Consider the following 27,024-nt stretch of genomic DNA (forward strand, 5'->3'; position numbering starts at 1 on the left):
AGAAAACACCACTGACAGTCCGGGGACAGCTGTTTGAGCATCTAATTGTGGATGCCATCTGGCCCAGAGGCTGTATCAGGTAACTGTGCCAAGGCGCTTTTGAGTACCCACAAACTAAACGGGGTGTTATACGCCTAAGGGTGGCGAGAAGCAAAAGTAAACCGTTTGCATTCCTCCTGGCGTTTTAGCGCGCGAAACGCAGGCGGGTAATTCCCTGATGCAGAGGACCGAACATGGTGCTGTGCGAAATGCTCGGCGATTGCATCGACATTGGTGGGTAGGACCCCGTTGATAGTAAGCCCTGGGACACCTGTAGAGTGCTGCAATCCGAAGATGCGCCCAATCTTCATCCACACCTGGGAGGGTGAGGTACGGGAACAACTGGTGGAAACGTACCTCTCCCAGCACTCCTGCTTCCGCCTCTTGATGGGCCGCCGTGCCTGAGAACGGAGACGTTTGAAGAAAATGAGGTTCTCTAAAGACGGGTGCCGCTTATGTCGCTGAAGAGCCCACCAACGTTCTTTAATGGATTCAGCGACTTCCGGAGACCACCAAGGCACAGACTTTCGCTGAGGACACCCTAACGAAAGAGGAATTGTACGTTCCGCAGTGGAAACAATCGCTGCAGTCAGTGTCTCAACCGCCACGTCGATGGTACCGTGGGGCAGAGATTCAGCAGTGGCAGCAGAGGAGAACGTTTCCCAGTCGGCCTTGCTAAATGCCCATCTAGGCAAGCGGCCACGGGAGCGACGCTGGGGTAGTGAAAGGAAGATGGGAAAATGGTCACTACCACACAAGTCGTCATGGACTCTCCAGTGGACCGATGGTACAAGCCCCGGGCTGCACAACGACAGATCTATGGCAGAGTACGTGCCACGAGCCACACCGAAATGTGTGTCGGCGCCGGTGTTTAAGAGGCAAAGGTCGAGTTGGGAGATGAGATTCTCGACATCTCTGCCTCTGCCAGTAATCTTCGTTTCACCCCACAGGGGATCGCCACTGAGATGTGGCGACTTTAATCTCTTCCAGACGAATTGAGACAATGCTTTATTGTACTTTTGCCGAAACCAGGAAACAGTCTGAAGGTACAAGGACTCAGACCAATTACACTACTCAACTCGGACTTTAAAATCATAACGAGGACAGTGAAGCAGCGCATGCAACCGGTACTGAACAAACTACTCGGAAAACATGAATATGGAGCACCGAAGCATAATATCAGCTGCCTGCGATCTCAGGGAAGTGATATGCACATTAGCGCACACTTAAGAGCCTGGGGCGTTGCTTTTTCTCGTGAAAAAGCGTATGACCGCATCAGTCTCGAATACCTGCACAAGGCACTGATAAAGATGGGTTTTGGTTGCCGTTTCGTCACTCTGCTACATCAATTCATGTCCAACGCCACGTCTCGTGTAATTGTTAATGGTCACTTAACGGACAAAATAACGATCAAACAGTCACTCCGACAAGGATGCCCGTTATCGACGGCGTTGTATGCCATCGCCGTCGAGCCTCTGCTTATGACCATAAATAGGAGGTCCAGAGGAATCACCATTGGAATGCAGAAGACGGCATGTATTGATTACGCTGATGTCGTCTGCTTAGGAGTAACTTCAGAGGCTAATCTACTGAAGGTAGGACACACTGTCAACGCCTTCAATGCGGTCTCCGGCGCGAAGCTCAACAAGAGGAAGACGACGTTGCTACACATAGGGCGAGGAATCGGTGATCTCACCTATATCGACTGGTGTGAAACTAAAGACCAACACAAATCTCTTGGAGTTTATTGGTGTGCGGTACGTGATGTTATGGCCACCAAAAACAGGACACATATGTCGCACAAGATTCGAGCCATAAGCTTTGAAATATTAACCTTACCACCGTGTAAAGGAGGATATGGTCTCATTAGTACCAAACACAAATGCCGGACATTGTTAATTAACAGCATGAAGAAAATTTTCGCCCAAGACACATCGAGTTTCACGAGCACCCTCCTCTCAATCTGGAGACCATGCAGTCTAAGTCCACCTATAAATGAGGCCGCGATACCGATCACCTTCCGCCACATCCAACTATATTACAGTGAATTTAGTTACATACGTTACGCAGACGGCATCCATCCACCGTATACCAACACCAAGATATATAGCTTCCTTACAACAGACGGCAGAACCAAAAGAATAACACAAAAATACCCGAAAATCAAGTGGAATACAGTCTGGAGAACTGTCCATCGTAACGTATTGCCATCAAGGGTCACATCCGCATGGTAGTTAGTTATCAACGACAAGGTGCCCACAAATGAAAAGTTGCACAGGATCCATTTAAGCCCCACACCGAACTGTGACTTATGCGGCCATGTGGACACGCTTGCCCACCGGTTAACCTATAGTACCGCAGAGCCGATGGTCGCTCATATGCGGAGCAAATTAGCCATCATTCACCGTACTGTACCGCAAAATGTGGATCCAATGGAATTACTCCGACCGCAAAAAATACAGTACCCAAGCAGGAAACAAAACGCGGCCATATGGATGTTAGGCCACACCAATGCCTTTATCAACAACCGCCGCGCATCACTTGACGACTTCCTCGCGTACTTGGAATATCAACATGCACTGATCATACGACACAGAGATTATACAGATACGTATGGAAATATGTTAAAAATTATGGTGATGGGTGTGTAAACACCCCTAGGATTGCACATTTACGCACAGACCCACGACGGCACCGACGAATTTCGCGAAAGACAGCATCAAAGTTATGAGACGGCACTTTGGGGTAACAACCTTGGAGAAACTGAAGGAGTGAAAGCGTCTAGATCCGACACGGAAACTGAAATGTCCACTTCATGAGAAGACGAACCGTGAAGAAGTCACCGTGCGACATTCCCACCGAGGAAACCATTTTAACTAATTACTCTTCCTTTGGTTTATTAATTTTGAATATACTATTTCTTTTTCACCCGGCGGAGAACCGCTTTAATTACACTAGAATGAATCCTGAATACATAAAACAATAGAGGTTCATTGATTCAACCTGACACTTGGTAATCCTTTTCATTACTGGAGAACATTAATTTTCACTTATACTCGGATGTCTTAACATTCACGGCAATAATTTATTTCTGTAGGATGCAGTTTAATGGTTTCAGTTGCAAGGTAACACTATTTGTGATTTAAAAAATGGTGTAAAAAATTAAAAATGTCGTAGAGCATTCGACTGCAGTTCGAGAGGTCCCCAGTTCAATTCCTTCATTTTCCAGTATCTCGAAAAAAATGACGATTGTCGCTGTGAGTTGCAAATACATGCTTGAGATGCACTCCGCACGCCATACCGAAGGCTTTGGAGCAACATTTCAATGGGAGGATCGCAGGCCAGGGTCTTGCAGGTCATCGTCCTCCCGCTATGGGGTCGAACTGTACGAAATCCACTTGCTTGGGGGAAGAATCTTGTACGCTGAATTTTATAGAATATGGTGATAGGCAAAAGTTTTCATGTACTGCTGCACGGAGAAACAAAAATTGGAGGAGCTGGGGTGTGAACCCAGGACTTTCTGCATGCGAAGCTGACACTCTACCACTTATTGTTTTTTTTTCGTTTTTTCGTCCATCTCTGAAAGTTTATTTTTGTTTCAGCTTCTCTGATCTCTGAAGCCCCGGCCACCAAAGTCTCCATGACGTCCTACAAGGGCACCTTTTTGGTTGTCTAACAAAGTAAATTAAAGAATAAAAATGACTCCCTATTAGTATGGCAAATGGTAAAAAACTAGTAAAGAGATTAAATGAAGTGATAAAGTAAACATTCTTGCTTTATAGTTACTCTATGTCAACGTTCTTAATAAAAACATGCATAGTTTTCTCTACACATCCTCGTCCGTATCAGTTTGTGGTGTTCTATCGTTAAATGTACCCAATATTCTTCTTTACTCTTCTCTCTGTCGGATAGGATGTAGTATACAGTCTGGCCCTTTAGCCAATGGACTGCACGTCGTTTTGTGCTGGGATACGGATCTTCGTCATGGATGAGTAGGCATGTCGGTGTTATCGTTCTTGGTGATGTTCGCATTATGCTTGTGAGTTTCTGTGTGCAGAGGGACCATATGTCCTGTACAGAGTCGCAAGTAAATTTGTGTTCGTCTGTGTCGACTAAGTGACATCTGATACAATTCGGTGTTTCGTCCAGGTGAATCTTGTGTAACCTCGACTTGGTCGGGAGTTTCCTATTGACTGCCATGTACTATGTTGAGAGCACTGTAGATGAGAGGTGCGGGTCGTGAATCTTCTCTCAGACTTGTTTCCAGTTATAACCTTGATTATTCTCCTCTGCTATATTGCGTGGTTTACTTTCCGTCATTTTTGCGTAAATTGCGTTGACTTTCTGTCGATCTGCCTCTGGAATTCTTCTTTGTATGTAGCTAAGTTCTAGGATGAAATACCTTAAGTGACAGAGCGAGTTCACAATGTGTTTTACATCTATAGGTGGGTCCAGATTGGGAGGCACTATTTCATTTAAAATGTGAGCCGTCAGTGTGTTAGGTGACCTGTGCCACTGTTTGTGCGTTTGACTAACATACAAGGCTTTTGATTTCAGGTAGACATCTGTCAAATTGAGGCCTCCCTTCCAAACTGGGAGGGTGAGGGTTTCCTATTTCACTTTAAATATCTGACCCCTGGGAACGAAGTGGCCAAGCGGTGCTAGCACTTGTTGTGCCATAGTCTTTGGTAATGGCAGTACTTGGGCAACGTAGTTTACTTTGGATATTATGTTGGTATTAACGAGAGACACTCTTTGAATGGCATTTAGAGTTCGCAGGCTATGCTGCTGTCCGCCAGCGCGCATTTTTGCCAATAGTTTTCTATAGTTCAAGGCAGCCGTGCGGCGGATATTGCTTGTGTATTCAATCCCGAGACAGGTGATCGTTTCCAAGCTTCTTATTCTTTCACCAGCACCGTTCCGTAAAAGAGAAGTTGCATAAATTCTGTCAATGCGGCTGACAGAATGGCTGGTGACGTGGGTAAAACCGGGCGTGTCACCATGTTTAAGTTTCCACGTGTCGAGTAGCTTTAATTCTCTAACAATGTCCAGAAGTTCTATGGAAGTGTTAAAATTCGGCGTTTGGTCTTTTGGTTTTAGTACACAGTTGAAATCACCTGCAAATATTACTTGGACTGTGCGGGTTGTAAAAAATGGCACTATCTCCTCCTCAAAGAACTCCAACCTCTGCCGCTTCTTTCCCGTTCCAGAAGAGGCATACACATTTATGAATCTGGTGTTATGGACCGCCCCACGGTGCCTCTCCTGTTTGGCAATCTGTCGACATTGGCTACGGTGATGCCTTCTTTGGTCAAAAGTGCCGTTCCGAGTTCATTGCCATTTCCCGGGTTGATTAACGCATTGTAACCTGTAATACGTTCTAGATCAATGTCGGCGACCTCTTGCAACAGCGCAATGTCGACATCAGCTGAAGAAATCGGCGAGATTCCTCAGGTTTGACGTGCTCCTGATTTTGTTGATGTTGACCGTGTTTACACGGTATGCCTGGAAAGGTGGCATGACGGCAGAGGTATGCGTAGCGTTGAGCCGCCCTCTTAGTGATGACGGAGGGGCAGCAATTAAAAGAAGCCTCCTTAACAGCAGTTTCAGTCTTCCGTTGCCCTTGCGATTCCGTTTCCTGGGCTTCTGACGCTGTTTCTCCGTTCTCCGTCTTGTCCCTGTACTTCGGTCATATCTGTGTCTGGAGAGCGTTCTTCGACGTCGTCTGCTCAGTTTCGTGGGTGGTGAGCTTCACGCGGATCTTCACTGCTGTCTGACAGGTGGCCACCTGTACCTTCTGTATCTACAGAGATCTTCGTCGTCTGAGAATGGGAGGGCCTGTTCTCGTATTCAGCCTCTGAGTCGTCAGTATGGGACTTTTGGACGTCTGGGGAGTTGCAGTGAAAACCTGAGACGTCACCTCGGTCATCTTGTGCCGCACTTTAATAGCTTTCTCGCGCAGCGGTTGCGCTTTAGATTCAGCACCCTGTTGCGCGATTCTTCGTTTCTTCTGCTTTTTCGGGGAAGGGCACTTGGAGTTTTGGGCAGTGTTCTCGTGAGTGGCACAGCCTTCTGCCATGGGAAAAACATCAGCCGCTTGAGGTTGTCCGGAGACATCACCGACCTTGCTGCCACCCTGCCTTTCCTTACTTCCCTCCTTAACTTCCTTTAAGGAAGCTCCGCGGGTTTACGGCACATTACTCGTCGCCATTGGTATGCTCTCCTCTTTGTGGTCAGTGTACGCATCTAGGGTGAAATCGACGCTAGGCTCTGGATCGGAGTTTCACGGGCGGTGGCTACATAAGTGATCGGCAACGTAGAACTTGAGCCAGGCTGCTCCTGCTCACCTTTCGATATCTGCGCTACGCGCCTTTGAATACACTGAGCACGGACGTGTGCTTTAGATCCACATCCAAAACATGTCCGTGGTTGCCCGTCATAAATTACTATGGCCCTGTATCTACATATAATGACGTAAGATGGAATATGCTTAAGCAACTGGATTTTCACTTGCCGCACACTGTTTAATACTGGAAATATATGTTGACGTGACCATTACTCAGCAACGTTGCTTAATACCGAACCGTATTCCTGTAGTTTGGCGTTAATATGCTCGGTAGATACTTGGAAGGGCAGTTCAAATATTCTGATGGTTCGCAACCCAAGGCCAACCTGCGTTATTTCTACGTCGCCAACGTTTCCGTCTAAATGTTTGAACTTAAGAGATCCACCACAAGACTGAACAATTTGCTCGCATTTTTCAGGCGTCACCAATTTCAAGTACACGGTACTACTAACGATCGATAAGTGTATGCCAATCAAATCATTAAGTGTTACTTTCACAACATCTCGAACAAATAATTCTACCTCAAAGGACTTTGGTGTAACAAATTTCGGAGCAAATGTCAATTTAAAAGTGTCTTTCCGTTCTAGTTGATTCATGATTGCGTTCTAGTAATTATTACTGAGGTTAGTATTAACGCTGTAAACGCGCACTCACCGTGCACAGCGACCGCCGCCGGCAGCGACGAAGTATATACGACCAGCCGCTCCGTACGTCCGCACCGCACGGCTGCCCGCGAGGGAATGAACCACTGAGTTACGCCATAGCCAGAGCAGGTACATCTGGGAAGAGTCTCTCGTGGATCCTACTGTCATTATTTCTTAGGTTTGAACGGTACAGTGAGTGATCGAGGAACCTATTTATGATAAAACCTAAGCAGCGTCGACTCCGTGGCGCAACGGTAGCGCGTCTGACTCCAGATCAGAAGGTTGCGTGTTCAAATCACGTCGGGGTCACAGTGAAATTTTCGTTTACGAAAGCCATAGGCGAGTATGTCAATTTAATCAGATTACAGAGAACGGACGAACAGAACCTGCTTGAAAAAAGCTACTAGTGAATTTTCGCATTCTGACATTATAGGTGAAGGCGCCGACTCGCACTTTCTCCAGGCGCGAAGTGTCTAATATTTTTGTTATTTATATCGTTTAACGCTAATATATAACTGAGAGATAATGATTACGCAATATTTTGCTCGATTAGACGTCCTTAGGCAGGCGGAGTATAATACTTTTCCTTAAATTATGGGAATAGAAAGACTGTGAAAGGGGGGTATAGCTCAGTCATTCTGGCTCTAGCTGCCGTCGCGTATCTATGTAATAGGCGCCGCTTCGTGAATACAGCGCTTACGCTAGTTTTTACCGTTTCGTGTGGACTGCTGTTCTGTTCAGTGTTTAAATTGAGATCTGTTCTACATCGGTTTTGTGTATTTGCTACAACCTCGCTTATTCGTCGTTCTACAGATTTTCGGTTTTGATCGTAATCCGACCGGTGCTGCACAGCATGGCCGCCTCCATCAGGAAGAACACCATGGTTTTTTCGTTTGAAAAGGAAACTCGCCGGGTTCAACCTTCTGCTCTCGACGTGCACGACTGGCTGACAGAGGTAATAGTCCGAATCAAGCTGGGTAGTATGAACAGAATCAGGATTAATGCGAATTACCGTGTATTTGTTAAGTATAGTGACGTTGCGTCAGGACGGATGGCCTCTATATACTGTTTGTTTTTTTGCTTTATTCCGTATGGTTTTTGCAATATTTTCTGTGATGTAGTTAGTATAACACACTGACAGTCCTTAATGTCTAAGTTAAGCCTAATGTCGCCATGACTCAAGCCTATAAACTGTTAACCATAAATGTTAACAAACTGAAAACTGACCTTAAAGTGGCAATGCTACGGCAGTACGTTTACGAATCTGAAGCAGACATCATTCTACTACAGGAGGTTGGTTGGTTGCGGATTAAAAGGACCAAACTGCATAGGTCATCGGTCCCTTGTTTCATAAACACACAGAGCACAGTGAAACCATCCATTTGTCATTCGAAGCACAAGATAAAAATTCCAAGGGAATAAAATCCCCACGGTCAATAATAAAGAAACATGGAAAACGGAGCACAGCAACAAAAACAACATAGAGAAGAAAAGCAGAAAGAATTAAAACTGTACAGCAGAGTATCGTGGCTGCCTGATCACTAAAATAATAGGATGAGCCAGCCCCTCTGCAACACGTTAAAACCTCCGCCATAAAGATTAGGATGGAGTCGAATGACAACACAAAACTAATTAAAAATACAGTTCAAAAGAGGGTGATACAATAAAATTAAATGGAGCTATAAAAGCCGCTTGCGCGAATAAAACGTAAAACCCAATATGCCATAGAGACATTGTCACCTAAAAGAGATGATAAATCACCCTGGAGATAAAAAGCATACCTGAGAGCGGTTAAAAAAGGACATTCCAACAAGATACAGGCCACCGTCATGGTTGCACCACAGCGACAATGAGGGGGGTCCTCTCGACGCAGCAGATGACCATGCGTCAGCCAAGAGTGACCAATGCGGAGCCTACACATAACAACAGAATCCCTGCGAGAGGCCCGCATGGAGGAACCCCACACAGTCGTGGTCTCCTTTACTTGCCGCAGCTTATTAGGTGCAGACAGAGTGCGCCATTCGTCTCCCCACATCCCAAAGACTCGACGGTGCAAAATCTTTCGGAGATCAATTGCCGGTAGGCCGATCTCCAGCGTCGGTTTGCGGGTAGCCTCTTTGGATAACTCGTAGGCAAGTTCGTTTCCCACGATTCCAACGTGACCCGGGGTCCATATGAACACCACCGAACGACCAAGCTGTTCAAGAGTGTGAATGGACCCCTGCATGGCACCAACAATGGGATGGCGTGGGTAGCACTGGTCAAGAGCCTGCAGACTACTGAGCGAGTCACTGTAAATGACGAAGGACTCTCCAGTGCTGGTACGAATATGCTCAACGGCAGGAAAAATGGCTGTCAGTTCTGCGGTGTAAACACTGCAGCCTTCCGGCAAGGAGCGCTGGTCGACATAGTCCGCATGAGCATAAGCGTACCCCACACGGCCATCAACCATCGAGCCATCGGTATAGATAACCTCCGAGTCATGGTATGCGCCTAGGAGAGCAAGGAAATGGCGGCGCACGACTGCAGGAGGAACCGAATCCTTTGGCCAGCGGGAAAGTTCCAGCCGAAGCTGCGGCCGACGAACACACCAAGGTGGTGAATTGGGCGGACATTGTAAGTAGACGGAAGAGGCAAAGACTCGAGTTCACGAAGGAGCAACCGAACACGGATCCCAATTGTATGGCCTGATCTTGGCCGCTGGTGTGGGATATGGACTGCCGCATTATCGAAAAGGAGACGGTAGTTAGGGTAACGAGGCGAACAACGGACGTGGGCAGCATAGTTCGTTAACAGTTGTTGACGCCGAATACGAAGCGGAGGAACCCCAGAATCAGCAAGGAGGCTATGAACATGGCTGGTGCGGAATGCTCCTGTCGCCTGTCGAACCCCACAATGGTGAACGGGGTCCAGCTGTTGCAATCCTGAGGGCGACGCTGAGCCATACGCCACACTCGCATAATCCAGTCGGGACAGCACGAGGGCTTTGTAGAGCTGCAGCAGCGTATTACGATCTGCACCTCAAGTTGTGTTGCTGAGGCAGCAGCGGGCATTCATATGCTGCCATCACTGATGCTTGAGCTGACAAATATGTGGAAGCTACGTATGCCGGGCATCGAACAGCATTCCCAGAAAACGGTAAGTGTCAACAACCCAGAGTATGGCATCCTGACGACAGAGCTCAGGATGGGGATGGGCAGTTCGACGTCGACAAAAGTGCATGACACAAGTCTTCGCAGCAGAAAATTGAAACCCATGGGCAAGGGTCCACGCCTGAGCCTTGCGTATGGCTCCCTGCAACCTACGTTCTGCAACACCAATGGTGGAGGAGCTAAAAAAGATGCACAAATCGTCAGCATATAACGTGGGTGACACAGACGACCCTACTGCTGCTGCAAGGCCATTAATGGCCACAAGGAAAACGGGCACGCTCAATACAGAGCCCTGTGGAACGCCGTTCTCCTGGACATGAAGTGAACTATGGGATGTGCCAATTAAAACGCGTTATGTCCGAACAGATAAAAAATTCTGAATAAAAATGGGGAGAGAGCCCCAGAGACGTCACCCATGCAACGTGGCGAGATTATGGTGCCGCCACGTCAGGTCATATGCTCTGGAGAGGTCGAAAAAGACGGAGACGAGGTGTTGGCGCCTGGATAAAGCAGTGCGGATTGCAGATTCAAGGAAGACCCAAGTATCGGCGGTGGAACGGCCCTGACGGAAACCGCTCTGACACGGTACCAGGAGACCCCGAGACTCGAGCAGCCAATACAGCCGTCGACTCACCAGACGTTCCAGGAGCTTGCACAGAGTATTTGTCAAGCTGATGGGCCGATAGCTATCCACATTATGCAGATCCTTACCAGGCTTCACCACCGGAATGATGGTACTCTCTCGCTACTGCGACGGAAAGACACCATCGCCCCCTAAGCAGTTGAAGATGGTAAGAAAAAAGAAAACACCGCTGACAGTCCGGGACAGTTGTTTGAGCATCTGATTGTGGATGCCATCTGCCCCAGAGGCTGTATCGGGGCACTGTGCCAGGGCGCTTTGGAGTTCCCACAAAATAAAATGGGGTGTTATATGCCTAAGGGTGGCGAGAAGCAAAAGAAAGCCGTTTGCATTCCTCCCGGCGTTTAAGCGCGCGAAACGCGGGCGGGTAATTCCCTGATGCAAAGGCCCGAACATAGTGCTGCGCGTAATGCTCGGCAATTGCATCGGCATCGGTGGATAACTCCCCTTGATGGTAAGCCCTGGAACACCTGTAGTGTGCTGCAATCCAAAGATGCGCCCAATCTTCATCCACACCTGGGAGGGTGAAGTACGGGAACCAATGGTGGAAACGTACCTCTCCCAGCACTCCTGTTTCCGCCTCTTGATGGGCCGCCGTGCCTGAGAACGGAGACGTTTGAAGAAAATGAGGTTCTCTAAAGACGGGTGCCGCTTATGTCGCTGAAGAGCCAGCCGACGTTCTTTAATGGCTTCAGCGACCTCCGGAGACCACCAAGGCACTGACTTTCGCCGGGGGCACTCTAACTAAAGATGAATGGCGCGTTCCGCAGCGGAAACAATCGCTGCAGTCAGTGTCTCAACCGCCACATCGAAGGTACCGTGGGGGAGAGATTCAACAGTGTTAGCAGAGGAGAACGTTTCCCAGATTGCCTTGATAAATGCCCACCTAGGCAATCGGCCATGGGAACGACGCTGGGGTAGTGAAAGGAAGATGGGGAAAATGGTCACTACCACACAAGTCGTCATGGACTCTTCGGTGTGGCTCCTGGCACCTTCTCGGCCATAGATCTGTCGTTGTGCAGCGCAGGGCTTGTACCATCGGTCCACTGGAATGTGTGGCGGCGCTGGTGTCTAAGAGACAGTGGTCGAGTTGGGAGATGAGATTCTCGACATCTCTGCCTCGGCCAGTAATCTTCGTTTCACCCTACAGGGGACTGTGGGTGTTAAAGTCACCCAGGAGAAGAGAAAATGTGGGAAGTTGGGTAACAAGTGCAGCCAATTTTGTCAGGGAGACTGTACCAACTGGAGGGAGATAGACACTGCAGACGGTTATGTCCTGGGCAGTCCTTACTCTGACAGCCACAGCTTCCAATGATGTTTGAAGGGGCACAGGAGCACTATATACAGAGGTAAGGACATACAATTGTATGTGGAGCCTGCGTGTAAGTGCTACGGTTGCAGTAATAACCCCTGTATCCACAAAGGACAGGGGTCCACATTGCCGGGAACCAGATTTCCTTGAGGGCAATGCACAAAGCAGGTGTCGTGCTTAGAAGCTGACGCAACTCAGGTGGATGGCTAAAATAACCGCCACAATTCCATTGGACGATTGTACAAAGCGTGTCCTGTAGGGGCATGCAGGCACGGAGAAGGCAAATTACTTCGCAGGGTCACATGCTGCCATTGACTGAGTGACGGGCGTCGCTATGGCCATAGTTTCCGAGGAGACTGCGAGATCGAGGTCATCAGGGAACGGAAAGAGCTCGACCTCATCCTCAGAGGCTGAGGTGACAGGAAGCGGTGGTGTGGGAACCACTGGATCCTTATCCTTCTTAGAGAGCTTCCTCTTCCCTCTCTTGTCTCTCAGAGGAGGGTTTGCATGCTGGGAGGGCTTTCCTGATGCATCATCAGGAACAGACGAAGAGCGGGAAGCCCTTCGACCAGCAGCTGGTGCCTTCTTCACCTACTGGCTAGTGACTTGCGAGACACTGGGGAAATCCTAGGAAGGGACTCCACCAAGGGATCCCTTCCGAACGAGTGAGACCGGAGGTGGCTGCTGCATCCCCAGCTGAGCAACCGGAGAGGGCTGTCGCCTCTCCAGCTGAGCAGCCAGAGAGGGCTGCAGCCCCTCTGGCTGAGAGGTGGGGACTGTCGTCCCCGGTTGTTCGGGGCACACTGCTCCCAAACTGGGTGTTTTGGGAGCAGTAGAAGAGAGAGTGGCCCCCAGCTGTGGTGGGGCAGGGATAACGTGACTGTTCGGTGGGCTAACAGTGAAAGGAGTCTTTGCAGGAACTGGTGGCGGCAGTATTACAGCAGCATATCTCCTCAACATAGGTGTGGGATTGAGCCGTTCTAATTTCTTCCTGGCCTCGTGGTAAGTTAAACGGTCCAGGGTCTTAATTTCTTGTATCTTCTGCTCTCGATGGCAGACTGCACAGTCTGGGGAGCAGGGATAGTGATGCTCCCCACAGTTAACGCAGGTAGGAGGCGTAGCACACGTAGCAATGGGATGCGAAGGTCGTCCGCAATCTCGATACGTGCGGCTAGCAGTGCATCTGGAATACAAGTGTCGAATTTCCAACACTGGAAGCATCGCATAGGGGGCGGGACAAGGGCTTGACATCGCACCGGTAGATCATGACCTTGACCTTCTCGGGCAGGCAGTTGCCCACAAAGGCCAGGATGAAAGCACCGGTAGCGATCCTATTATTCTTGGGTCCCCTAAAGTCACGACGAACGAAGTGTACACCTCGTCGTGCCAGGTTCTCCTGTAGCTCGTCATCAGACTGTAGCAGAAGATCTTTATGAAAGATAATCCCCTGGACCAAATTTAGTGACTTATGGGGAGTGACGTTGACGGGGATGTCACCAAGTTTCTCACAGGTGAGTAATGCCATTGACTGTGCAGCTGAAGCTGCTTGTATCAAAATGGCCCCGCTCCGCATTTTGGAAAGAGACGCCACTTTCCCAAACTTATCTCCAAGATGGGTCACAAAGAACAGAGGCTTAGTCCCCAAAAACGAATCACCAACAGATCTGCTGCATACAAGGTATCGCGGTGAATACGGCTCCTGTCTATCCACAGCCCGACGACCCTCCCAGGGCGTGGTGAGTGAAGGGAACGATTTGGGGGTTATATGCCACAGCGTTGAAGTCTACTTTACCGCCCTTAGAGACGTTGGTGGTCTTGACACCACCAGATTGAGACTTTACCCGCTGCATTGCGGGGTATCAGCCCCGATGCCACCCACTCCGACCAGGAGCTCTCCTCACGGGCGCCACCCAGCCACAGCAAAGGCCAGCAGGTGTCAGCTCAGGCATCGGCAGTACGATACCTGTGTTGTCAGGGGGCTACAACCTAAAGGGTACATGACGACCCCACCACAACAGGCTGGCTATCGTGCTGGATTTAGGATGGCATGGGAAGTCCATAGGTATCGTGGGTGCAGATAGTGATGCACTAGTGATGTAACTTACACAATCCATCAGGTGTGTATGCCCAAAATAAGGGATGGAAGGTGTAGTTACGACGCCAAGACGATCAAGAGTGCCAAGGTCTTAGAGCACAGAGGACTGATGGTGCACCACGTAAGGTGTCCTTCCCCAAAAGGCTCGTACTGCTGTTGAATTTGGATAAATGGAGGTCAAACCCCAATGGGGGCCATCACATTAAAGGCCAAAACAGTTGAGACTCCTTTTAGTCGCCTCTTACGACAGGCAGGAATACCACGGGATTATTCTTACCCCCTGGACCCGAAGGGGGGTGCTGAACCGACAAAATACGACTGAGGCCCTGCGGTTGGCTTGCATGGATGACCGCCACACAGTAGTCGACTCCTTGATACGGTGGAGTTTGTTTTGCACAGAGCGGCCGCAACGGGCAAGAGTATGCAGGGACTCCTGGATAGCCATCACCAGACGAGAACGAGGGAAACACTGGTCGAGAGCTCGTAAACAATTAGGGAATCGCTACATATAACGAAGGACTCACCTGAGCAGGAGCATATATACTCTAGGGCTCGAAAGATGGTGACCAGCTCAGCAGTGTAAACGATGCAGCCATCTGGCAAGGAGCGTTGTTCGGAATGGTCCCCTAGAGTTAGCGCATAACCAACACGACCAGAAACCATCGAACCGTCGGTGTAGAAATCGCCAGAGCCCTGATACGTGGCCAGGATGGAATAAAAGCGGCGTCGGAAGGCCTCCGGAGGGACTAGGTCCTTAGAGCCCTGTGCCAAGTCGACCGAAGGCAAGGACGAGGAACACACCAAGGGGGTGTACGCAATGTGGCCCGGAAAGGCGGTGGAACAGTGAGAACCCTAAGCCCGGAAAGAAGCTCTTTGACTCGGACCGTGATCGTACAACCTGATCGAGGCCGACGTTCTAGCAGATGGACGACCGATTGCAGGAACAGGAGACGATAGTTGGGATGCCCAGGAAAGCTAAAAACGTAAGCAGCATAAGCAGACAGTAATTGTTGGCGTCCTAACTGCAGGGGAGGGACACCAGCCTCCTCAAGTATGCTGTCCACAGGGCTGGTCCGGAAGGCACCAGTGGCAAGGCGTATCCCGCTGTGGAGGATTGGATTATGGCTTAGCATCCCCATCTGCATTACAGCTGCTGGATCCAGACTCCCATATTCCATACGGGACTGGATTAACGCCTGGTGAAGCCGTAGGAAAGTAGATAGGTCGGCGCCCCACCTGGTGTGGCTCAGGCATCGCAGAGCATTTAGATGCCGCCAACACGCCTGTTTAAGCTGCCGAATATGAGTCAGCCAAGTCAACCGGGCATCAAAAACCACCCCCAAAAACCTATGTGACTCCACCACTGTAACAAGCTCGCCGTCGAGATAAAGCCGCAGCTCTGGGTGAACAGTGCGTCACCGGCAGAAATGCATAACGCAGGTCTTGGCTGCCGAAAACTAAAACCATGCGCTACAGCCCAAGACTGCGCCTTGCGGATTGCGCCCTGTAGCTGACGTTCAGCAGCTGCAATGCCAATAGAGCTGTAGTAAAGGCAGGAATCGTCACCATACAGGGAAGCGGAGACAGAATTTCCCACGGCCTCAGCGAGCCCGCTAATGGCTATTAAAAACAGACAGACGCTTAGAACAGAACACTGTGGCACACCGTTCTCCTGGACTTGGGAAGAACTATAGTAGGCCGCGATGTGCTTGCGGAGGGTACGAGACGACAGAAAATTGTGGATATAGATCGGCATAAGGCCCCGAACACCCCATCCATGAAGCGTAGAAAGGATGTGATGAAGCCATGTCGTATCATACGCCTTCCGCGTGTCGAAAAAGACAGCGACTAGATGCTGACGGCGTGCAAAGGCATTACGGATGGCCGACTCCAGGCTCACCAGATTGTACACGGCGGAGCGGCCTTTACGGAACCCACCCTGAGATGGAGCCAGAAACACCGAGACTCCAGTACCCAATTCAAGTGCAGGCTCACCATCCTTTCAAGCAACTTACAAGCAACGTTGGTGAGGGTAATGGGACGGTAGCTGTCAACCTCTAAAGGGTTCTTCCCCGGTTTCAGAATAGGGACAACAAGACTATCCCGCCATTGCGACGGAAACTCACCCTTGACCCAAATGCGGTTGTAAAGGTCGAGGAGGCGTCGCTGGCAGTCCACTGAAAGGTGTTTCAGCATATGAGAGCGGATGCTATCTGCCCCAGGAGCGGTATCAGGACAAGCGGCGAGGGCACTGCGAAATTCCCACTCACTGAATGGAACATTGTACAATTCAGGATGGTGGCTGCGAAAAGAAAGACTCCGACGTTCTGTCCGCCCTTTAATGGAGCGGAAGCCCAAGAGGTAGTTGGCAGAAGCAGAATTAAGAGCAAAGTGCTCTGCCAAGCGGTTTGCAATGACGTCGGATTCAGTACAAACTACTCCATCCAGTGAGAGCGCAGGGACGCTGACAGGGGTCCGATAGCCATACAGGCGTCGAATCTTGGCCCAGACCTGCGATGGAGTGACATGGAGGCCAATGGTGGACACATACCGCTCCCAGCACTTCTGCTTGCGTTGGCGGATAATGCGGCGGGCTCGCGCACGTAGCTGTTTGAAGGCGATAAGGTGTTCGATTGACAGATTTCGCTTGTAACGCTGGAGCGCCCGCCGGCGAGCTTTAATCGCTTCAGCGGCAATTGGGCTATCAGAGCAGCCAGGACATGCTGCTCGACATCACCATCTAGTGGAAGGTAAAGACTGCAGACGGTAACAGCCTGTGGCGTCCACACCCGAACAGCGACAGCCTCTAAAGGTGTTTGGAGAGGGACAGACTCGCTGTGAAGAGAGTTCCGGACATATATGCAGACGCCACCAGACACCCTTTCATAAACTGCCCGGTTCTTAAATAACCGCGATAGCCACTTAGGGCGGGGGTTCGCACTGCCGGAAACCAAGTTTCCTCTAGAGCAACACAGAGGAAAGGGTGAACGCTGATAAGTTGGCGGAGCTCAGCTAGATGGTGGAAGAAACCGCTGCAGTTCCACTGGAGGATGGTGTTGTCCATGGCTGAGAAATGCGTGACAGGACTGGGAAGGCAGATTACGCCGCTGGGTCACCTGCTGCCTCCAGTAGAGCATCCGTGCAAATGCTATCCATTGCGTCTGAGGGACCGTCGAGATTGAGGTCCTCAGCAGATGCAAGAATCTCCACCTCATCCTCAGACGCAGAGCTTGTTGGCAGTGTTGGAGTAGGAGCCATCACAGGTGCCTTGGTCTTATGGGGCTTCTATGTCGTTTTGTCTCGCTGTTCCTTTGGTTGCTGTTGCTGATACGGCTTATTGGAGTCAGTCTCCAGATCCGAAGATGATAACGAAGCTCGACGACCTGCGGCCTGTGGCTTCTTCAGCCACTGGTTGGTGCCTGCTGTGCCGCTGGTAGGAACCTGGGAAGGGAGTGACCCAAGTGATTCCTTCCGAGAGAGAGAACCCTAAGAAGACTTACGCTTCTCCGGCTTAGAAGTGGGGACTGGTGTCCCCGGTGGTTTAGTGGGTGCTGCTCCCGAGGAAGATGGTGTGGGAGCAACAGCAAGAGAAGGGGCCCCCATTGTCAAGGGTGCAGGTGAGGCCCTCTGACGCTGAGAGCAGATTGTCTATGGTGCAGCTAAAGGAGCTGGAGCCGGAGTGACAGTGGAGGCATAAGATGACATTATGCGCACGGGATGTAGCCACTCAAATTTCCGCTTAGCCTCAGTGTAAGACAGACGGTCTAGGGTCTTATATTCCATGATTTTGCTTTCTTTCTGTAAGATCCTGCAGTCTGGCGAGCTAGGTGAATGAGGCTCTCCACAGTTGACACAGATGGGAGGCGGAGCACATGGAGTATCGGGATGAGATGGGCGTCCGCAATCTCGACATGTGAGGCTGGAAGTACAGTGGGAAGACATATGGCCGAACTTCGAGCACTTAAAGTACCGCATCGGGAGGGATATAGTAGTAGTAGTAGTAGTAGTAGTAGAGGGATTTTGGGCGCACGACAGCAAGGTCTTCAGCGCCCGTTCACTAACTTAGTGAGACGGGTGTCAAGAAAAATCCCAGAACAGGAATATAAAACGGAACAGAACACCATGGGTAACAATCGTTGAAAAACATGTGCTCACCCACACCAAAGCGTGGGATGAAGCAGAGCGTCAGCAGTAAAACATGGACAACACAGGAAGAAAATGATAGAACAAGCTAAAACTATGTAGCTGATGGTAGTAGCTGGTTGACCGCAAGGAAAAAAGGGGAGGAGTCAGCCACTCTGCAATACACGGAGGGATATAGGGCTTGACGTTACAATGGTAGACCGTCACCTTGACTTTCTCCGGTTATGTATCACCCTCGAAGGCCAAGATGAAGGCACCGGTAGCAACCTGATTGTCCCTCGGATCCTCATGAACGCGCCGGACGAAATGAACACCTCTACGCTTTAAGTTGGCGCGCAGCTCGTCATCAGACTGCAGAAGTAGGTCCCTATGCAAAATAACACCCTGGACCATATTTAAACTCTCATGTGGTGTGATGGTAACGTTAACATCCCCCAACTTGTCACAAGCAACCAACCTGCGTGACTGGGCGGACGATGCTGTTTTTATCAAAACTGACCCAGAGCGCATTTTAGACAAGCCCTCCACCTCTCCAAACTTGTCAAATGGTCTACAAAGAACTGAGGCTTCACGGATACAAAGGATTCCCCATCAGCTCTGGTACAGACGAGATATCTAAGCGAATACATGTCGCTGTCATTCATTGCCTTTCGGTCCTCCCATCGTGTGGCCAGGGATGGGAACGATTTGGGGTCATAAACGTTAGCTTTAAAATGAGCTCTTGAAAGCTTAGAGACTGCTGGGGGCTGGCCACCAGCAAGATATGATGTACCACGCTTCATTGCGGGACATCCGCCCTGATGCCACCTACTCCGACCAAGGGCCCTCCCCATGGGCTCCACCCAGCCACAGCAAGAGCCACCTGGCAGGATGGCCATTGCTGGGAGTCCTGATGCCCCAGGGAGATGGGCATCTACTCCTTGGCATACATGGTGAGTAAACGGCGCAGGCATCAGTAGAGCGATCCCTGTGTTGTCAGAGGGCTACAACCAACAGAGTACATGGCGGCCCAACCAGAACGGACTGGCTACCATGCTGGATCTTAGGTGCAAAAACGTATAAGGTCGTCGTCGCAGCGAAAAGCAACACTGCACAGTGCAGCGCGGTAATCGCACCCAGGGACGTGACCCCGCCCAAGAGATGGAAAACGAGCTGGACACCATTGCAATGACGAGAAAGCCGGCTAAAGGTCTCAATGCACGACAGATATAGTGTACTATGTAAGGCGCCCTTCCTCAATTGGCTCGCTCTTCGGAACAATTTAGAAAGATGGAGGCCAAACCCGAGAGGGGACCATCATATAAGGCCGAAAAGGATGAGAATCCTTTTAGTCGCCTCTTACGACAGGCAGGAATACCACGAGCCTAATCTTAACCCCGAAACCGCAGGAGGGAAGCTTAAATTTAAGGACCGTGATGGGAACATCGGAGAGGTTAAGGTTTTGCATGCAGGATTTGGTCTTAGAACTCTTCGAATTTTTGAGTTACCATTTGAAGTACCTGCGGCCGAAATCGTCCTAGTGCTCAAAAATTATGGTGAAGTTGTCAAAAATGTTGCCGAAAAATGGGCGACGTTTAAGTTTCCTGTCCTGAACGGTGTTCGGCAGGTTAAAATGGAACTGCAGAGGCACATACCATCTTGCGTTATTATTTATGGATACAGGGCGATCGTCATATATGACGGTCAACCACCTACCTGCTCTGGGTGGGGTACCATGGATCACGTTCGTGCTCAATGTATCCAACGAAGGATGACGCAGTTGTCACCAGCAGACACCCTGCTAGCTAATACGATGACATCACTACCGCTGACATATGTGGCGGCAGCCAGCACGAACATGGCCAACGTAGAACATTCAGATGTGGACAATTTCCCTCCTGAATTCCGACTATAAGATTGTGGCCGGCGTGTTTGCAAATAGAATTAAAAACGATAATCCATCACAGCCAGTCAGCAGCAGTACCTGGACGCACGATCTTCAAAATTCTTGCGGATTACAGAGAGCTCATCTCGTTCAGTGCAACTGCACGGACGAATGCAACAATTCTTGCTTTAGACCAATGTAAGGCTTCTGACGGGGTTTCGCATCGCTATTTGTTCCAAATTATGAAACTTCTTGGATTCGGTGACGACTTCATTACAGTGATTCAAAATATGTACACCGCTGCCACTTCTAAGGTCATTGTTAATGGTCAGTTCACTCGACCGATTCCTATTGAAAGATCAGTAAGACAAGGATGCCCTATGTCTATGCGTCTCTACGTAATAGCAATTGAGCCAATTCTCCGGATGCTCCATTGCAAACTTCAGGGCTTAACTGTCTACTCATGCAACATAAAATGTATTCCCTATGCGGACGACGTGAGTGCTGTCATACGGTCGGAACGGGAGCTACGGGAGATCACTGACAGTATCACTGAATACGAACGAGCATCAGGCTCCAATTTAAATTATACGAAGACCAGATTATTGCCGATTGGGGGGAGGCTTTCCGACAGATGTAACTTGTCCCTACAGGTTGTGCGAGACTGTCAAACTGCTAGGTATAAAAATGAGCAGTTGCCCTATAAGAACAACACCAGTCAATTGGAAATAACTCTTTGCCATCACGAAAGCCTGCCTTCAACAAAATAAAAGCAAAGAACAGAATCTGCTTCAACGAGTTCAATTCATATATACCAAGATCCTTTCCAAAGTCTGGTATGTTGGGCAGGTTCTCCCGGTGGTAGCACTATTGCCAGGGGCATCATGTCGGCAGTCGGATGGTATGTTTGGAGGGGTGAGATATTCAAGATGGGGATCAACGTCGTCACTCTCCCTCTGGCAGAAGGGGTCTGGGTCTAATAGATGTCCCAACGAAATGCAAGGCTCTCGAGGTGACGCAGTGGTAGCACACTGGGCTCGCATTCGGGAGGACGATGGTTCAATCCCGCGTCCGGACATCCTGATTTAGGTTTTCCATGATTTCCCTAAGTCGCTCCAGGCAAATGCTGGGATGGTTCCTTTCAAAGGGCACGGTCGGATTCCTTCCCCATCCTTCCCTAATCCTGTGAGACCGATGACCTCGCTGTTTGGTCTCTTCCCCCAAACAACCCAACTCAACCCAACCCAAGGCTCTCCTCGTACGTAATGCACTGCAGCTGTGCCACAAATACCCCGACAGCGCACTATGTATGGCCATAAGGACATATCAACCATACAACATGCTAACACCAATACACCTGGGGGAAGTGCACTGTAAGGTGAATCATATCAGGATGTTTCACTTGGAAGCCAGCTACCTGAAGTCCAAATCGAGTCCTCCATTAAGCAATCTAACATCTGCTCAACTATATCGGCTGATAAACGAAACTGGAAGAGCCAACCGCATGGTGATGAAGTACCCTGCTACGGATTGGACTAGAATCTGGAGAAAGATCAATAACTGTTTTCTAGGCACTGACGTCCGATCCACTTGGTTTTGTTTGGTTGACAGTTTTGTACCAACTAGAGAGCGACCCCATAAAATACATCTGTCGGTGTCAGACAAGTGTCGAGAATGTAATGTCATCGACACCTTACAACACCGTTGTGCCTGTGGTGAGAATGGCCATATATTGAACTCGTGTCGTAGGACCATGGGATCGATCTGCAGGACAACAACGCAGAACATCTCTCTAACATCGATTCTCCAACCGGATGGAACTTACTATCCGGTAACCAAAAAGAACACGTGGTTGTGGTTGGCAGCGCACACGGTGCACTACATCATTAATGACCAGGAAGTCCGGACATACATGGGCTACCGAGTATTAGCAGCCACATAGGCTAAGTTACTGATGAGGGACGCAAAATATAAGAGAAAGTTTGCCAATCATATCGCGACATTACAACTAGTGACGATATGACACACATACGATGAAGAGACTTATAAGAGGATGCTAGACGAACAGATGGATGGACGAACAGGTGTTCAATTTCTGAAACCCAAGTTCACAAATATCGTGCTTGTATTTTTTTGCGTTCTTTGTTTTTCGTTGCTTACATTAGGACTTTGTTTTGTAGTATCATCGATAGTCGAGAGAAAGTTTTCAGTTTGTGACTCACGTTGTGAATGTCACTTTATCTGAAGGAACATTTGCTTAACATCACTCTCCAGCACACCATAGGACGGTCTGCGAACTTCAGAGACGTCTGCCCTCACAGCTACGAGAAGGAAACCTGCGCGAAAAAAGAAGAAAAACTTAACGAACGAGGGCCAGCTGTAATGCTTGGGGTATATAAAGTGAAGGCTTACTAATTTCGAGAATACAAGTTTTGAGGATCGCGTGTCAGCTGAGACAGTGGAACCTTGTTGGAGAACGAGCAGGGGAATGTTTTCAAGGAAAATACTATTCATTTCTTTACAGAAGAAGTATTTTATTTCATCGTGAAGAAGAACAATTTCTCTTAATGGCGATGAAGCTAGGCTGAGAAGGCAACTTCTGGCGAGCGTAAGGATGGGTTGAAGGGGACAAAAAAAAAGGTTGGTAAAAAAAAAAAAGAAAAAAGAAAAAAGTCCCCCGTTCAATCCGGGGCGCCCCTTTCACTTTTCAGTATCTCGAAAAAACTAATGATGACTGTCGCTGTGAGTTGCAAATACATGTTTGAGATGCACTCCGCACGCCACACCGAAGACTTTGGAGCAACATTTCAATGGGGGTGATCGCAGCCCATGGTCTTGCAGGTCATCGTCCTCCTGCAATGAGGTCGAACTGTACGAAATCCACTTGCTTGGAGAGGGTGGGGGTGGGGGGGGGGGGGGGGGGGAAGAATCTTTTATACTGAATTTTATAGAATATGGTGATACGAAAATGTTTTCATATACTGCTGCACGGAGAAACAAAAATTGGAGGAGCTGGGATTTGAACCCAGGACTTTCTGCATGCGAAGCAGACACTCTACCACTGAGTTACACCCCCGCCAGAGCAAGTACACCCGGGACGGGTCTCTCGTGGATCCTACTCTCATTATTTCTTAGGCTTGAACGGTACAGTAAGTTCGTGGAGGTATGTGCCGTCTATGCAACTAAATGAAGGCAGTTTGTTTGTTGCCATACGCGTTTCGCTTCATTTATTTGGGAAGCATCATCAGTGGCCTGAAATACATGTTTCTTTTTATATATACAATAAGCGTATTATCTGCTGGATATAATAAGTTGATATTTTACATTTTGTCGGGTTTTTTTAGGTTAGAAGCAACTTTTGTAGCACAAGTTCCGTAAAATGATGTATCTTTCGTTTTACTTACGATTTCCAGCACTGCTAACACATATATGTGTTTCTGGAGATGTATTTGTTGGTCTTCATGCTCCAGTTAGCCGAATCAGGTGTTATTTAGCCACTTGTCACATCACATTTCACTTTCACTGCCATTTGGCGATCAACATATGTGTGTTTGCAGTGTGTAGTGTTGCCAACTGTTGTTATGTGTTTGTCTTTTGTTTCTGTTGTGTTTTGTGGTTTTCATGTGTTGTATGTCTGTGTGCGTGTGTGTGTGCAATCTTCTTTTTTTTTCCCTGTGGGTTCATGTGTTTGTGAGTATGTGTGTGTGTATGGGGGGGTGGGGGGGTAGGAGGGAGAGAGAGAGAAGAGGTGAAGGATATTCATTAATTATTTATCCTGGTTGCACTTCAGTTTGTTGTTGTTTTGGTGGCTAGCATGATCAGCGAGTTATTGTTTATATGGATTTGGTCATTGAGTACCTTCTTTTCCATTGCAATTGCTCTTTGTATGTGGAAGTTTTCTTGCAATGTCAGGAGGTTTTTGTTGTGATTATTCACTCTGATAACTGTCATGTCACATTCCATGTTCGATGGCTCATGTCCATGTTTTATCAGGTGTTCGGCAAAGGTAGAATGACTGTTCTCATATTTCCAACTTCTTATATGTTCTTTATACCTAGTTTTAAAGTTCCTGCTTGTCATCCCCAGATATACTGCTTTACATTCTTGGCACTCTAGCTGGTATATACCTGCTCCTTGGTATTTGTCTGGTTTTTCTGTTGTTTGTAAATGTGATTGGAGTGTGTTTCTTGTTCTGTAAGCTATTTGTAATCCCTGTTTCTTTAATATATTTGCTACCTTGTAGGTTGTTTTGTGTTTGTATGTGAGAGTATACCATTTTTTTCTGTTATTCATGTCATGAGTGTTATTGTTTTGTGTTTCTGTGTGTGCTGTAGTGTTTGTGAGGTTCTGTAATCTCTGCTTGTTTTCATTTTTCTTTAGTTGTGTTTTAATTTTTCATTGAGTTTTTGTACTATAAGTGTTCGAGCAACCTATTCATGATAAGACCTAAGCAGCGTCGACTCCGTGGCGCAACTGTAGCGCGTCTGACTCCAGATCAGATGGTTGCGTGTTCAAATCACGTCGGGGTCACAGTGAAATTTTCGTTTACGAAAGCCATAGGCGAGTATGTCAATTTAATCAGATACCAAACGATTACAGAGAACGGACGAACAGAACCTGCTTGAAAAAAGCTACTAGTGAATTTTCGCATTCTGACATTAAGGTGAAGGCGCCGACTCGCACTTTCTCCAGGCGCGAAGTGTCTAATATTTTTGTTATTTATATCGTTTAACGCTAATATATAACTGAGAGATAATGATTACGCAATATTTTGCTCGATGACAACACTGCCTGGAACTTACGCCGCCGTCGCGCGCGAACGGCCGACTGCTTCCTCAGCCCCTGAATCGTGTGCAAATACAAATTCTCCAGACACTGAAATTCCGATGGACGTCAGTGCTGTCATAGCTGAAGACCTACAAGAGTCCCGCCAATCTACGGAAACAGTTGAAGTTCCCCCGAAACAGGCACCTGTAACTGTAAAGACAGAACATCCGCCTGAAGTTGAAGACCGACACACCTTGCAGGAAAGCGACACTAACATGGTTACTGAAGGAAGTCCGTCGAGAGGCAATTCTCCAAAGAAAAATAAGAAACGCCGGCTGGCGTGCAAAGGTGCAGAGGAGACAGCTCCTACACTCCGACAAAAAGCGGAGGAAATAGGTAGTACCTTAAGCCAACAGATCTATAGCAACACGAAAGCGACACCAGTTTCTGCGCTGGAAAAACGAGGCGTCCAAGGAAAGCCAACAAAGAAAGCATCCAACCACCCCCAAGAAACGAGTCAGTCTCACGAAGCTTCACTCGTTCCGCCAACGACGACAACCTCAACCAGCTGGGTAGACGAAAGCGACCGTAACAATGCAAACGAAGAAATGACAGAAGTTTCAGAAACTAAGACAGACTGTAAGCTAGCCCCACAGGTGGCTGATTTCTTGAACGAAGACGTATCCGCGAACGAACATTCTAAAGAACAAGAACACACCACTGAAGCATTTGCTACCGTAGAATATTATTAAATTGCGTTTTAAAGTTGACGCTTGCGAGACAAAACAGAAGAATGTTTTTTAAAGTTAGATCAAGTAGAACGAAGAATGTCTGACATACAAGCATACAAAATCGCAACAGTAAACCTTAATAAGATTCATAGTTACTTTAAACTACAGAACTTAAAATATTTTATACACTCCTGGAAATTGAAATAAGAACACCGTGAATTCATTGTCCCAGGAAGGGGAAACTTTATTGACACATTCCTGGTGTCAGATACATCACATGATCACACTGACAGAACCACAGGCACATAGACACAGGCAACAGAGCATGCACAATGTCGGCACTAGTACAGTGTATATCCACCTTTCGCAGCAATGCAGGCTGCTATTCTCCCATGGAGACGATCGTAGAGATGCTGGATGTAGTCCTGTGGACCGGCTTGCCATGCCATTTCCACCTGGCGCCTCAGTTGGACCAGCGTTCGTGCTGGACGTGGAGACCGCGTGAGACGACGCTTCATCCAGTCCCAAACATGCTCAATGGGGGACAGATCCGGAGATCTTGCTGGCCAGGGTAGTTGACTTACACCTTCTAGAGCACGTTGGGTGGCACGGGATACATGCAGACGTGCATTGTCCTGTTGGAACAGCAAGTTCCCTTGCCGGTCTAGGAATGGTAGAACGATGGGTTCGATGATGGTTTGGATGTACCATGCACTATTCAGTGTCCCCTCGACGATCACCAGAGGTGTACGGCCAGTGTAGGAGATCGCTCCCCACACCATGATGCAGGGTGTTGGCCCTGTGTGCCTCGGTCGTATGCAGTCCTGATTGTGGCGCTCACCTGCACGGCGCCAAACACGCATACGACCATCATTGGCACCAAGGAAGAAGCGACTCTCATCGCTGAAGACGACTCGTCTCATTTCGTCCCTCCATTCACGCCTGTCGCGACACCACTGGAGGCGGGCTGCACGATGTTGGGGCGTGAGTGGAAGACGGCCTAACGGTGTGCGGGACCGTAGCCCAGCTTCATGGAGACGGTTGCGAATGGTCCTCGCCGATACCCCAGGAGCAACAATGTCCCTAATTTGCTGGGAAGTGGCGGTGCGGTCCCCTACGGCACTGCGTAGGATCCTACGGTCTTGGCGTGCATCCGTGCGTCGCTGCGGTCCGGTCCAAGGTCGACGGGCACGTGTACCTTCCGCCGACCACTGGCGACAACATCGATGTACTGTGGAGACCTCACGCCCCACGTGTTGAGCAATTCGGCGGTACGTCCACCCGGCCTCCC

General features: G+C 48.8%; 3 non-coding genes across 3 annotated transcripts; 2 read left to right on the forward strand and 1 right to left on the reverse strand.

Moving 5' to 3' along the window:
* The first annotated feature begins 7,266 nt into the window (after positions 1–7,266).
* Positions 7,267–7,338, forward strand: Trnaw-cca (transfer RNA tryptophan (anticodon CCA)). The gene has a single exon. It is a non-coding gene; the product is annotated as a tRNA-Trp (tRNA).
* Positions 7,339–23,239: 15,901 nt separating this feature from the next.
* Positions 23,240–23,311, reverse strand: Trnaa-cgc (transfer RNA alanine (anticodon CGC)). The gene has a single exon. It is a non-coding gene; the product is annotated as a tRNA-Ala (tRNA).
* Positions 23,312–24,693: 1,382 nt separating this feature from the next.
* Positions 24,694–24,765, forward strand: Trnaw-cca (transfer RNA tryptophan (anticodon CCA)). The gene has a single exon. It is a non-coding gene; the product is annotated as a tRNA-Trp (tRNA).
* Positions 24,766–27,024: the final 2,259 nt, after the last annotated feature.

The sequence above is a fragment of the Schistocerca gregaria genome, chromosome 3 (assembly GCF_023897955.1).
Source record: "Schistocerca gregaria isolate iqSchGreg1 chromosome 3, iqSchGreg1.2, whole genome shotgun sequence".
Lineage (NCBI taxonomy): Eukaryota > Metazoa > Arthropoda > Insecta > Orthoptera > Acrididae > Schistocerca > Schistocerca gregaria.